Here is a 12,841-nt window from a genome sequence, read left to right on the forward strand (position 1 = left end):
TCCTTTTGAAGTACTCCACCGAATCAACGATGTGTGCTATCGTTTGAAATTGCCTGCCTCCTTACGGATCCATAACTCCTTCCATGTATCCCTGCTGAAACCAGTTGTCCTCAGCCGCTTCACCCAGGATCCTGGTAATTTTCCTTCTCCTGTCGGTTCCGAGGACGTTTATGAAGTGAAGGACATCCTGGCCATGAAGAAAAGAGGGGGCAGGTCCCTCTTTCTGGTTGACTGGAAGGGATACGGTCCTGAGGAGAGATCCTGGGAGCCTGTGGAGAACATTAGTGCCCCAGTTCTTCTTAGAAGGTTCCTGACAGGTTTGAAGAAGGGGGGGCGTAAGGCGGGGGGTACTGTCATGCCCTCAGCCGCAGGTTCGGTCTCCGCTGTGCAGGGAGACCGGCACCTATCACACAACCTTACTCACCCTGTCCGTGGCTCCAGACGATCTGCGGCTTCTTTCTCTGCTAAGAACCTGCATCCTCTTGGCAGGTCTCCTGGAAATGCTCTTAGGAGCCGCGCCCTGCTTCCTGCACATACTTGTAACAGCAGGACACCTGTTCGCTATTAGGGCGGTCTGTGTTATGATGCTCTGTGCATAAAAAGCACCCTCCCCTTTAGGGAGGTGCCTGGGCTATGTGTTCATTCTTTGGATTGTTGCTGCAGCTTCAGGCCACGCTCTGCTGTGCTCTGCACTTTACTAATATCTCTATTTTCACAGAGTCCTCTTCTGGTGAATCCCATTCTGGACTTCTCTGGTCTCTCCGGTTCTCACTCCAGGTTGTCTTGCCTCTCCTCACGGAATCCTCCAGACCCTGCTACCAGTGGAAACTACCTTGCTGGATTTCATGGAGCTTCTGGGATTGTCCCCACCAGCTGGCTCAAGTATTCTACTGTGTTGCTAGTTTGTCAGTATGGGTCGTCCTCTGGTCCTGGATTCGTAGCATTCAGGCCACCTGGTGTTGTGACGGGGAATCCCTGTATAGGGGTACACCTTGCCCGGTGCTCCACTACGTGGTACAGTGCTGTGATCCAGAGGTTCTCTCCCTCTGACACCTGTTTCCTTTTTGTTAATAAATATCTTTTGGTTTATGAGATCTACTCTCCTGTCTTTTGAGTATCGGGTATACAGCCGCCACTGCACCATCAGTGGTCTAGTGAGTCCACTTTACCTTGTCACACGCTGTGGGCGTAACATAAATATTAAGTATTTAAATATAGGGAGGGAATTATTAAAGGACAAAAAGAGAAAAAGCAAGGTGGCATTAACCCTTTATTACCCCATATCCCACCGCTACACGGGAATGGGAAGAGTGGCCAAGTGCCAGAATAGGCGCATCTTCCAGATGTGCCTTTTCTGGGGTGGCTGGGGGCAGATGTTTTTAGCCAGGGGGGGGGGGGGGCAATAACCATGGACCCTCTCCAGGCTATTAATATCTACCTTCAGTCACTGGCTTTCCCACTCTGGCGGGGAAAATTGCACGGGAGCCCACGCCAGTTTTTTCCGCGATTTAACCCTTTAATTTAATAGCTAGAGCCACCAAATTTTGCACATACACACTACTAACATTAGTAGTGTGGAATATGCAAAAAAAAGGGGATATAAGATGGTTTACTGTATGTAACCATGTCTCATATCATGTCGGGTTTGGGAAGGAGATAGCAAAAGCCAGGAATTGAATTACCTGCTATTCTGCTATCTAACGCTGTATGAAATATAAATCTATATAGGTGTCTCCCTGACATATATATATAGACAGTATGGAGCACCCCCAGACGCAGGGCCGCGGGTTACTCGCTACCGGTCCTCTGCTGGCTCAGTTCTGGGGATGTCACGGTGGCTGGACCCGGTCCGTGACCCTGCTAAGGGGCGTCCAATGAAAGGTGATGAGAGTCTGTCAAGGTTTTGTGACGCCACCTGTGGTATTCAGTCAGGGTAACCGACGCTGCTTGGGGTCCACTGGGGTGATGTGATGGCAGCTAGATGGTATACCTTCCCACAGGTGAAGTGTGTCCCCAGGGCTTCCCAGTAAGGTGGATGGTGATGGTGTAGGGTGCAGGCAATAACGAGGACACAGGGTTGCAGTCTCTTTACTGGTGACTTCACGATCCACAATCCAGAGCACAGTTAACAGGGCTGTCAGAGACCGGCCGGTCGGATGGGCACATCCAGAGTTCTCTTTGCAGGTGGAAATTGTTGCCTACCACTAGCACCTGTGTGTTGCAGTGCTTCCCTGCTGAGCATTCGGGATAGTCCTCACAACTTTTATTCTCGTTCTTTCTAATTTGTTCCAGTTCTTTCTAGTTCTCCGTCCCCCAGGTATGTTATGGCTAGGACGCACCCGTTTGACGGGTAGGCTCGGAGCTCTTCCGGGACCCTAGAGACGCCCCTCTCCACGCGTTGCCCCCTATGTCTGCGTAGGAAATTTAAGGTAGACAGCCAACCTATAATTAACTGTCCTGCGGAGTTTGAAGTAAGGCATTGTTGTGAATTCCGTTCTGGAGCTCCCTCCTGTGGTTGCTAATGGTATTTTTGTGAGTTCTGCCCTTGGGCTCTCTCTGGTGGTTTCGAGTGGAACTGCTGCTCCTTTAGGTAGCTGTAGCAGCTGCCTTCAATAATCGCCTTGCCTGGGTTTGTGTTATGGACCTGGTGGTTAGGAGCACCCGGAACGACCTGATGGTTAAACTCACACAGGACAAGCTCTGGGAAGTGGGAGCTCTGCTGACCGCAACCCCTAATCCTATCACACAACTAGAAATAGCCGTGGAGCGTACCTAACACGACCTAGACGCCTCTTCACAGCCTAAGAGCTAACTAGCCCTAAAGATAGAAAATAAAGCCTACCTTGCCTCAGAGAAATTCCCCAAAGGAAAAGGCAGCCCCCCACATATATTGACTGTGAGTTAAGATGAAAGTCACAAACACAGAAATGAAACAGGTTTCAGCAAAGGGAGGCCAGACTTACTAAACAGACTGAGGATAGGAAAGGTATCTTTGCGGTCAGCACAAAAAACTACAAAAGACCACGCAGAGTGTGCAAAAAGACCTCCGCACCGACTCACGGTGCGGAGGTGCCACTCTGCATCCCAGAGCTTCCAGCTAGCAAGACAAAATCATGATAGCCAACTGGACAAGGAAACAATGAACAAATAATTAACTAGCAGGGACTTAGCTTCTGCTGGAGTAGACAGGTCACCAGAAAGATCCAAGAGCGAACTGAACCAGTACAAGAACATTGACAGCTGGCATGGAGTAACAATCTGAGTGGAGTTAAATAGAACAGCCAGCCAAAGAATAAACTACGTCACCTGTGGAAGGAACCTCAGAAGCAGCAGCTCCACTCACAGCCACCAGAGGGAGTCCATGGACAGAACTAGCCGAAGTACCATTCATGACCACAGGAGGGAGTTCGAAAACAGAATTCACAACAGGTTTGTTATTTAAACCTGCTCTGGGCTTTAGTCCATGCCTGCTGTCAATGTTCTTGGTTGGATTTGGTTCTCTCCTTGGAATTTTCATATGGCCAGTCCTTGTCTGCAAAAGATAAGTTTTTGCTAGTTTTTGTTTGTCCATTTGTTTGGACTCTATTGCTTTGCATATATGTCTCTTTTTGTCCAGCTTGTCACTATGTCTTATTCAGGCTAGTTGGAAGCTCTGGGAAAGCAGATTTGCCCCTCCACACCGTGAGTCGGTGTGGAGTTCATTTTTGTAAACTCTGCGTGGATTTTGTAGCTTTTTATACTGACCGCACAGTATCCTTTTCTCTCTGTCTATCTAGTTTAGTATTGACCTCCTTTGCTGAATTCTGATTTCATTTCTGTGTACGTCATTTCCCTCTCCATTCACAGTCAATATTTGTGGGGGGCTATCTTTCCTTTTGGGGGTTTTCTCTGAGGCAAGATAGCTTTCTATTTCCTTCTTTAGGGGTAGTTATTTCTTAGGCTGTGAAGAGGTGTCTAGGGTGAGTCAGGAACATCCCACGGCTATTTCTAGTGTTGTTGTTAGGATTAGGGACTGCGATCAGTAGAGATACCACCTTCTCAGAGCTCGCTCCATGTTGCGTTTTAGCCACCAGGTCATATCAGTGTGGCCTCTTAACCACCAGGTCATAACAGTACAGCAGGCCCGAAATGAATTAAATGCATCTCAAAAGAAGGAAAAGAAAGTTCTGAACCATTTTTTTTCTGTGCTCTGTTCTGTCTTTTTTTTCCTCTTGATATCTGGGTGGTGCTGGATATATGCTCTGGTATGGAGGTTCAGAGTTTGTTTTCTCGTGTGGATCAACTTGCTGCAAGAGTCCAGAGTATCCAAGATTATATTGTCCAGACTCCGGCTCTAGAGCCTAGAATTCCTACTCCTGATTTGTTTTTTGGGGACAGATCCAAGTTTTTGAACTTTAAAAATAGCTGCAAATTGTTTTTTGCTTTGAAACCCCGTTCTTCTGGTGATCCCATTCAGCAGGTAAAAATCATCATATCCTTACTGCGTGGTGATCCTCAAGACTGGGCTTTTGCTCTTGAAACAGGGGATCCGACATTGTTGAGTGTGGATGCATTTTTTCAAGCGCTCGGATTGTTGTATGACGAACCTAACTCAGTAGAGCATGCTGAGAAAACACTGTTGGCCCTGTGTCAGGGTCAAGAAGCGGCAGAGTTATACTGCCAGAAATTTAGAAAATGGTCTGTGCTCACTAAGTGGAATGAAGAGGCTCTGGCTGCTATTTTCAGAAAAGGTCTTTCTGAAACCCTTAAAGATGTTATGGTGGGCTTTCCTACACCTACCGGTTTGAGCGAATCTATGTCTCTAGCCATTCAGATTGATCGGCGCTTGCGTGAGCGCAAGGTGGTGCACCATATGGCAGTGTCCTCTGAGCAGAGTCCTGACTCTATGCAATGTGATAGGATTTTGACTAGAGCAGAAAGACAGAAATTCAGACGTCAGAATGGCCTGTGTTTTTACTGTGGTGATTCTGCTCATGCTATTTCTGATTGCCCTAAGCGTACTAAGAGGGTTCCTGGGTCTGTTACCATTAGTACTGTGCAGCCTAAATTTCTCTTGTCTCTTACCCTGATTTGCTCATTGTCGTCCTTCTCTGTTATGGCATTTGTGGATTCTGGCGCTGCCCTGAACTTAATGGACTTAGAATTTGCCAAGCGCTGTGGTTTTTCCTTGGAGCCTTTGCAGAGCCCTATTCCCTTAAGGGGGATTGATGCTACGCCATTGGCCAAGAATAAACCTCAGTATTGGACTCAGTTAACCATGTACATGGCTCCAGCACATCAGGAAAATATTCGCTTTTCGGTGTTGCATAATTTGCATGATGTTGTTGTGCTGGGTTTTCCATGGTTACAGGTACATAACCCAGTGCTGGATTGGAGATCTATGTCTGTAACTGGTTGGGGTTGTCAGGGGATACATAGTGATATTCCTTTGATGTCCATTTCCTCGTCCCCTTCTTCTGAAGTTCCTGAGTTTTTGTCGGATTTCCAGGATGTATTTGATGAGCCCAAGTCCAGTTCTCTGCCTCCTCATAGGGACTGTGATTGTGCCATTAATTTGATTCCTGGCTGTAAGTTCCCTAAGGGCCGACTTTTCAATCTGTCTGTGCCAGAGCATGCCGCTATGCGGAGTTATGTAAAGGAGTCCTTGGAGAAGGGGCATATTCGCCCGTCTTCGTCACCGTTGGGAGCGGGATTTTTTTTTGTTGCCAAGAAGGATGGCTCCTTGAGACCCTGTATAGATTATCGCCTTCTCAATAAGATCACTGTCAAATTCCAGTACCCTTTACCTTTACTTTCTGATTTGTTTGCTCGGATTAAGGGTGCCAGTTGGTTTACTAAAATCGACCTTCGAGGGGCGTATAATCTCGTGCGTATTAAACAAGGTGGTGAATGGAAAACAGCATTTAATACGCCCGAAGGCCATTTTGAATATCTTGTGATGCCATTCGGGCTCTCTAATGCTCCATCGGTATTTCAGTCCTTTATGCATGATATCTTCCGGAATTATCTGGATAAATTCATGATTGTGTATTTGGATGATATTTTGGTTTTCTCCGATGATTGGGAGTCTCATGTAAAGCAGGTTAGGTGTTATGCTGTGCTATCAGGCAACACAGTGTGCAGTAATCAGCGCACATACAGTGATATGGCAATAACCCAAAAACAATAGAACAAGCTCTGAGACGTGGAATCTCTGCAGACTGCAATACCTGAACCTATCCTCACACAACTAAAAGCAGCAGTGGATTGCGCCTAACACTACCTATGCAACTCGGCACTGCCTGAGGAGCTGACTAGCCTGAAGATAGAAATACAAGCCTGACTTGCCTCAGAGAAATACCCCAAAGGAATAGGCAGCCCCCCACATATAATGACTGTTAGCAAGATGAAAAGACAAAACGTAGGAATGAAATAGATTCAGCAAAGTGAGGCCCGATATTCTAGACAGAGCGAGGATAGCAAAGAGAACTTTGCAGTCTACAAAAAACCCTAAAGCAGAACCATGCAAAGGGGGGCAAAAAGACCCACCGTGCCGAACTAACGGCACGGCGGTACACCCTTTGCGTCTCAGAGCTTCCAGCAAAAGAGAATAGCACAGCTGGACAGAAAAAACGGAAACAAAAACAAAGTAACACTTATCTAGCAGAGCAGCAGGCCACAGGAAAGATGCAGTAGCTCAGATCCAACACTGGAACATTGACAAGGAGCAAGGAAGACAGACTCAGGTGGAGTTAAATAGCAAGGCAGCCAACGAGCTCACCAAAACACCTGAGGGAGGAAGCCCAGAGACTGCAATACCACTTGTGACCACAGGAGTGAATTCAGCCACAGAATTCACAACAGTACCCCCCCCTTGAGGAGGTGTCACCGAACCCTCACCAGAACCCCCAGGCCGACCAGGATGAGCCACATGAAAGGCACGAACAAGATCTGGGGCATGGACATCAGAGGCAAAAACCCAGGAATTATCCTCCTGAGCATAACCCTTCCATTTGACCAGATACTGGAGTTTCCGTCTAGAGACACGAGAATCCAAAATTTTCTCCACAATATACTCCAATTCCCCCTCCACCAAAACAGGGGCAGGAGGCTCCACAGATGGAACCATAGGTGCCACGTATCTTCTCAACAACGACCTATGGAATACATTATGTATGGAAAAGGAGTCTGGGAGGGTCAGACGAAAAGACACCGGATTGAGAATCTCAGAAATCCTATACGGACCAATAAAACGAGGTTTAAATTTAGGAGAGGAAACCTTCATAGGAATATGACGAGAAGATAACCAAACCAGATCCCCAACACGAAGTCGGGGACCCACACGGCGTCTACGATTAGCGAAAAGCTGAGCCTTCTCCTGGGACAAGGTCAAATTGTCCACTACCTGAGTCCAGATCTGCTGCAACCTGTCCACCACAGAATCCACACCAGGACAGTCCGAAGACTCAACCTGTCCTGAAGAGAAACGAGGATGGAACCCAGAATTGCAGAAAAATGGAGAGACCAAGGTAGCCGAGCTGGCCCAATTATTAAGGGCGAACTCAGCCAACGGCAAAAATGACACCCAATCATCCTGGTCAGCAGAAACAAAACATCTCAGATGTTTCCAAGGTCTGATTGGTTCGTTCGGTCTGGCCATTAGTCTGAGGATGGAAGGCCGAGGAAAAAGATAGGTCAATGCCCATCCTACCACAAAAGGCTCGCCAGAACCTCGAGACAAACTGGGAACCTCTGTCAGAAACAATATTCTCAGGAATGCCATGCAAACGAACCACATGCTGGAAGAACAAAGGTACCAAATCAGAGGAGGAAGGCAATTTAACCAAGGGCACCAGATGGACCATTTTAGAAAAGCGATCACAGACCACCCAAATGACCGACATCTTTTGAGAAACGGGAAGGTCAGAAATGAAATCCATCGAAATATGTGTCCAAGGCCTCTTCGGGACCGGCAAGGGCAAAAGCAACCCACTGGCACGTGAACAGCAGGGCTTAGCCCTAGCACAAATCCCACAGGACTGCACAAAAGTACGCACATCCCGTGACAGAGATGGCCACCAGAAGGATCTAGCCACTAACTCTCTGGTACCAAAGATTCCTGGATGACCAGCCAGCACCGAACAATGAAGTTCAGAGATAACTTTACTAGTCCACCTATCAGGGACGAACAGTTTCTCGGCCGGACAACGATCAGGTTTATTAGCCTGAAATTTCTGCAACACTCTCCGCAAATCAGGAGAGATGGCAGACACAATGACTCCTTCCTTGAGGATACTCGCCGGCTCAGATAACCCCGGAGAGTCGGGCACAAAACTCCTAGACAGAGCATCCGCCTTCACATTTTTAGAGCCCGGAAGGTACGAAATCACAAAATCAAAACGACCAACGGGCCTGTCTAGGATTCAAGCGCTTGGCAGACTCGAGATAAGTAAGATTCTTATGATCAGTCAATACCACCACGCGATGCTTAGCTCCCTCAAGCCAATGACGCCACTCCTCGAATGCCCACTTCATGGCCAGCAACTCTCGGTTGCCCACATCATAATTACGCTCAGCAGCAGAAAATTTCCTGGAAAAGAAAGCACATGGTTTCAACACTGAGCAACCAGAACCTCTCTGTGACAAAACCGCCCCTGCTCCAATCTCAGAAGCATCAACCTCGACCTGGAACGGAAGAGAAACATCTGGTTGACACAACACAGGGGCACAGCAAAAACGACGCTTCAACTCCTGAAAAGCTTCCACGGCAGCAGAAGACCAATTAACCAAATCAGCACCCTTCTTGGTCAAATCGGTCAATGGTCTGGCAATGCTAGAAAAATTACAGATGAAGCGACGATAAAAATTAGCAAAGCCCAGGAATTTCTGCAGACTTTTCAGAGATGTAGGCTGAGTCCAATCCTGGATGGCCTGGACCTTAACCGGATCCATCTCGATAGTAGAAGGGGAAAAGATGAACCCCAAAAATGAAACTTTCTGCACACCGAAGAGACACTTTGATCCCTTCACGAACAAGGAATTAGCACGCAGTACCTGGAAAACCATTCTGACTTGCTTCACATGAGACTCCCAATCATCCGAGAAGATCAAAATGTCATCCAAGTAAACAATCAGGAATTTATCCAGATACTCACGGAAAATGTCATGCATAAAAGACTGAAAAACAGATGGAGCATTGGCAAGTCCGAACGGCATCACCAGATACTCAAAATGACCCTCGGGCGTATTAAATGCCGTTTTCCATTCATCTCCCTGCCTGATTCTCACCAGATTATACGCACCACGAAGATCAATCTTAGTAAACCAACTAGCCCCCTTAATCCGAGCAAACAAGTCAGATATCAATGGCAAGGGATACTGAAACTTAACAGTGATCTTATTAAGAAGGCGGTAATCAATACACGGTCTCAGCGAACCATCCTTTTTGGCTACAAAAAAGAACCCTGCTCCCAATGGTGATGACGATGGGCGAATATGTCCCTTCTCCAGGGATTCTTTCACATAACTGCGCATAGCGGTGTGTTCAGGCACGGACAAATTAAATAAACGACCCTTAGGGAATTTACTACCAGGAATCAAATTGATAGCACAATCACAATTCCTATGCGGAGGTAGAGCATCGGACTTGTGCTCTTCAAATACATCCTGATAATCAGACAAGAACTCTGGGACCTCAGAAGGGGTGGATGACGAAATAGACAAAAATGGAACATCACCATGTACTCCCTGACAACCCCAGCTGGTTACCGACATAGAGTTCCAATCTAATACTGGATTATGGGTTTGTAGCCATGGCAACCCCAACACGACCACATCATGCAGATTATGCAGTACCAGAAAGCGAATAACTTCCTGATGTGCAGGAGCCATGCACATGGTCAGCTGGGCCCAGTACTGAGGCTTATTCTTGGCCAAAGGTGTAGCATCAATTCCTCTCAACGGAATAGGACACCGCAAAGGCTCCAAGAAAAATCCACAACGTTTAGCATAATCCAAATCCATCAGATTCAGGGCAGCGCCTGAATCCACAAACGCCATGACAGAATACGATGACAAAGAGCATATCAAGGTAATGGACAGAAGGAATTTGGACTGTACAGTACCAATGACGGTAGAGCTATCGAACCGCCTAGTGCGCTTAGGACAATTAGAAATAGCATGAGTGGAATCACCACAGTAGAAACACAGCCTGTTCAGACGTCTGTGTTCTTGCCGTTCAACTTTAGTCATAGTCCTGTCGCACTGCATAGGCTCAGGTTTACTCTCAGACAATACCGCCAGATGGTGCACAGATTTACGCTCGCGCAAGCGACGACCGATCTGAATGGCCAAGGACATAGACTCATTCAAACCAGCAGGCATAGGAAATCCCACCATGACATCCTTAAGAGCTTCAGAGAGACCCTTTCTGAACCAAGCCGCCAGTGCAGATTCATTCCACAGAGTGAGTACTGACCACTTCCTAAATTTCTGACAATATACTTCTACATCATCCTGACCCTGGCATAAGCCAGCAAATTTTTCTCAGCCTGATCCACTGAATTAGGCTCATCGTAAAGCAATCCAAGCGCCTGGAAAAACGCATCAACACTACTCAATGCAGGGTCTCCTGGCGCAAGAGAAAACGCCCAGTCCTGTGGGTCGCCGCGCAAAAAAGAAATAATAATCAAAACCTGTTGAATAGGATTACCAGAAGAATGAGGTTTCAAGGCCAGAAATAGCTTACAATTATTTTTGAAGCTCAGGAACTTAGTTCTGTCACCAAAAAACAAATCAGGAATAGGAATTCTTGGTTCTAGCATAGATTTCTGATCAATTGTATCTTGAATCTTTTGTACATTTATAACGAGATTATCCATTGAGGAGCACAGAGCCTGAATATCCATGTCCATTCGTGCACTGTTATTCGTGTTTTTTTTATTCAAAGTACTTTTTTTTCTAAGTACTCGGCAGTTATAACATGGCAGAATATAATCAAGCATCTCTTCTCTCTTCATACAGGTAAACATATCATTCATTCTCTGAGCTGAAATATCCTGCATGTCTATTGCTCCAGTCCCTGACAGCAAGCAGCTTGGATGGTAAACATATCATTCATTCTCTGAGCTGAAATATCCTGCATGTCTATTGCTCCAGTCCCTGACAGCAAGCAGCTTGGATGGTAAACATATCATTTATTCTCTGAGCTGAAATATCCTGCATGTCTATTGCTCCAGTCCCTGACAGCAAGCAGCTTGGATGGTAAACATATCATTTATTCTCTGAGCTGAAATATCCTGCATGTCTATTGCTCCAGTCCCTGACAGCAAGCAGCTTGGATGGTATCTGAGTCATTCTATCTTCGGCATTGAATCCTGCATGTATCTATATATGTTAGTCATCCTATTATGCATTTGTTTGTGTTTATAGATATTTAACTCACTTTTGCATGTCCTTACTCAGAGAGATCACATAACTGTTTCAAAGTGCTTTATGATCCATGTAGACCTGGACATTTGTTTATCTGATCACTACATTTATTGTGTCCTGTTGTCTCAACTGAGTTAGATTGATTGCTAACGAGCTTTAAAAAAAAAAAAAAAAAAAAAAAAGAGATCTAAGGGCTAGCCTTCTATAAATGTAGATGTAGCTTGGGGATGCATTCGTGCAGGGGTGCATTCGTGCACTGTTATTCGTGTTTTTTTTATTCAAAGTACTTTTTTTTCTAAGTACTCGGCAGTTATAACATGGCAGTTAGACAGGGCAGGAGACAGGTAAGACAATCTAAATCTAATCCATATTCACTTGAAACAGCACAAATACTCACCATATTTATTTGTATAATCTATATTCTGGCTGCTGCATTCACTCACATTCACCGCCCTCGCATTAACTCTCTACACTCCATCCATATCGGCCCCTCTGTCCTTGCCTCTCCTATGTATAGCACTCATGCTCTGTTCACATTGCATAACAGCACAGATCCATTCAGTCCCAACATCCAACACAAGAGACGCTCTCACAAATCACTTAACCATCTGCTCACTCTTTCGATCCTCCTTCTCCTAGTCGCTGGAGACATATCTCCAAACCCCGGCCCCCCATGTTATAGCCAGTCAAACCTCCCAATTGCTACACCCAGAAACCCCTCTAACCTTATTAATATTCCCTGCATGCCTGCTGTCTCTTTCAATTGTGCCCTTTGGAATTCTCGCTCTGTGTGTAATAAACTCTCCTTCATTCATGACTTCTTCCTTTCTAATTCTCTTAATCTCCTGGCTCTTACTGAAACCTGGATCCAGCAGTCAGACACCACCGCTGCTGCTGCTCTTTCATATGGTGGACTACACTTTTCTCATACCCCAAGATCAGACAACAGAGCAGGTGGAGGCGTTGGTCTGCTCCTTTCACCCAAATGTACTTTCCAAGTTATCCCCCAAGTACCCTCACTTGTCTTCCCTTCCTTTGAGGTCCATGTGGTCAGACTCTACGTCCCCTTCTCCATGCGAGTGGCGGTGGTGTATCGTCCTCCCGGCCCCTCTCATCAGTTCCTGGATCACTTTGCCACCTGGCTTCCACACTTTCTCTCCTGTGACACCCCCACCCTTATCATGGGTGATTTCAACATCCCCATTGCCTCTCCCCTCTCCCCATCTGCTTCTCACCTTTTATCTCTATCCTCCTCTTTTGGCCTCTCGCAGCATACTAACTCTCCAACACATGAAGATGGAAACTCCCTTGACTTGGTCTTCTCCCGACTTTGCTCAGTGGATGACTTCACAAACTCCCCTCTCTGACCACAACCTTCTTTCATTCTCTATCAAGAACTGCCATCCTGCTCAGGTCACCCCCACTTTCCACA

The sequence above is a fragment of the Ranitomeya imitator genome, chromosome 1 (assembly GCF_032444005.1).
Source record: "Ranitomeya imitator isolate aRanImi1 chromosome 1, aRanImi1.pri, whole genome shotgun sequence".
NCBI classification, from domain to species: domain Eukaryota; kingdom Metazoa; phylum Chordata; class Amphibia; order Anura; family Dendrobatidae; genus Ranitomeya; species Ranitomeya imitator.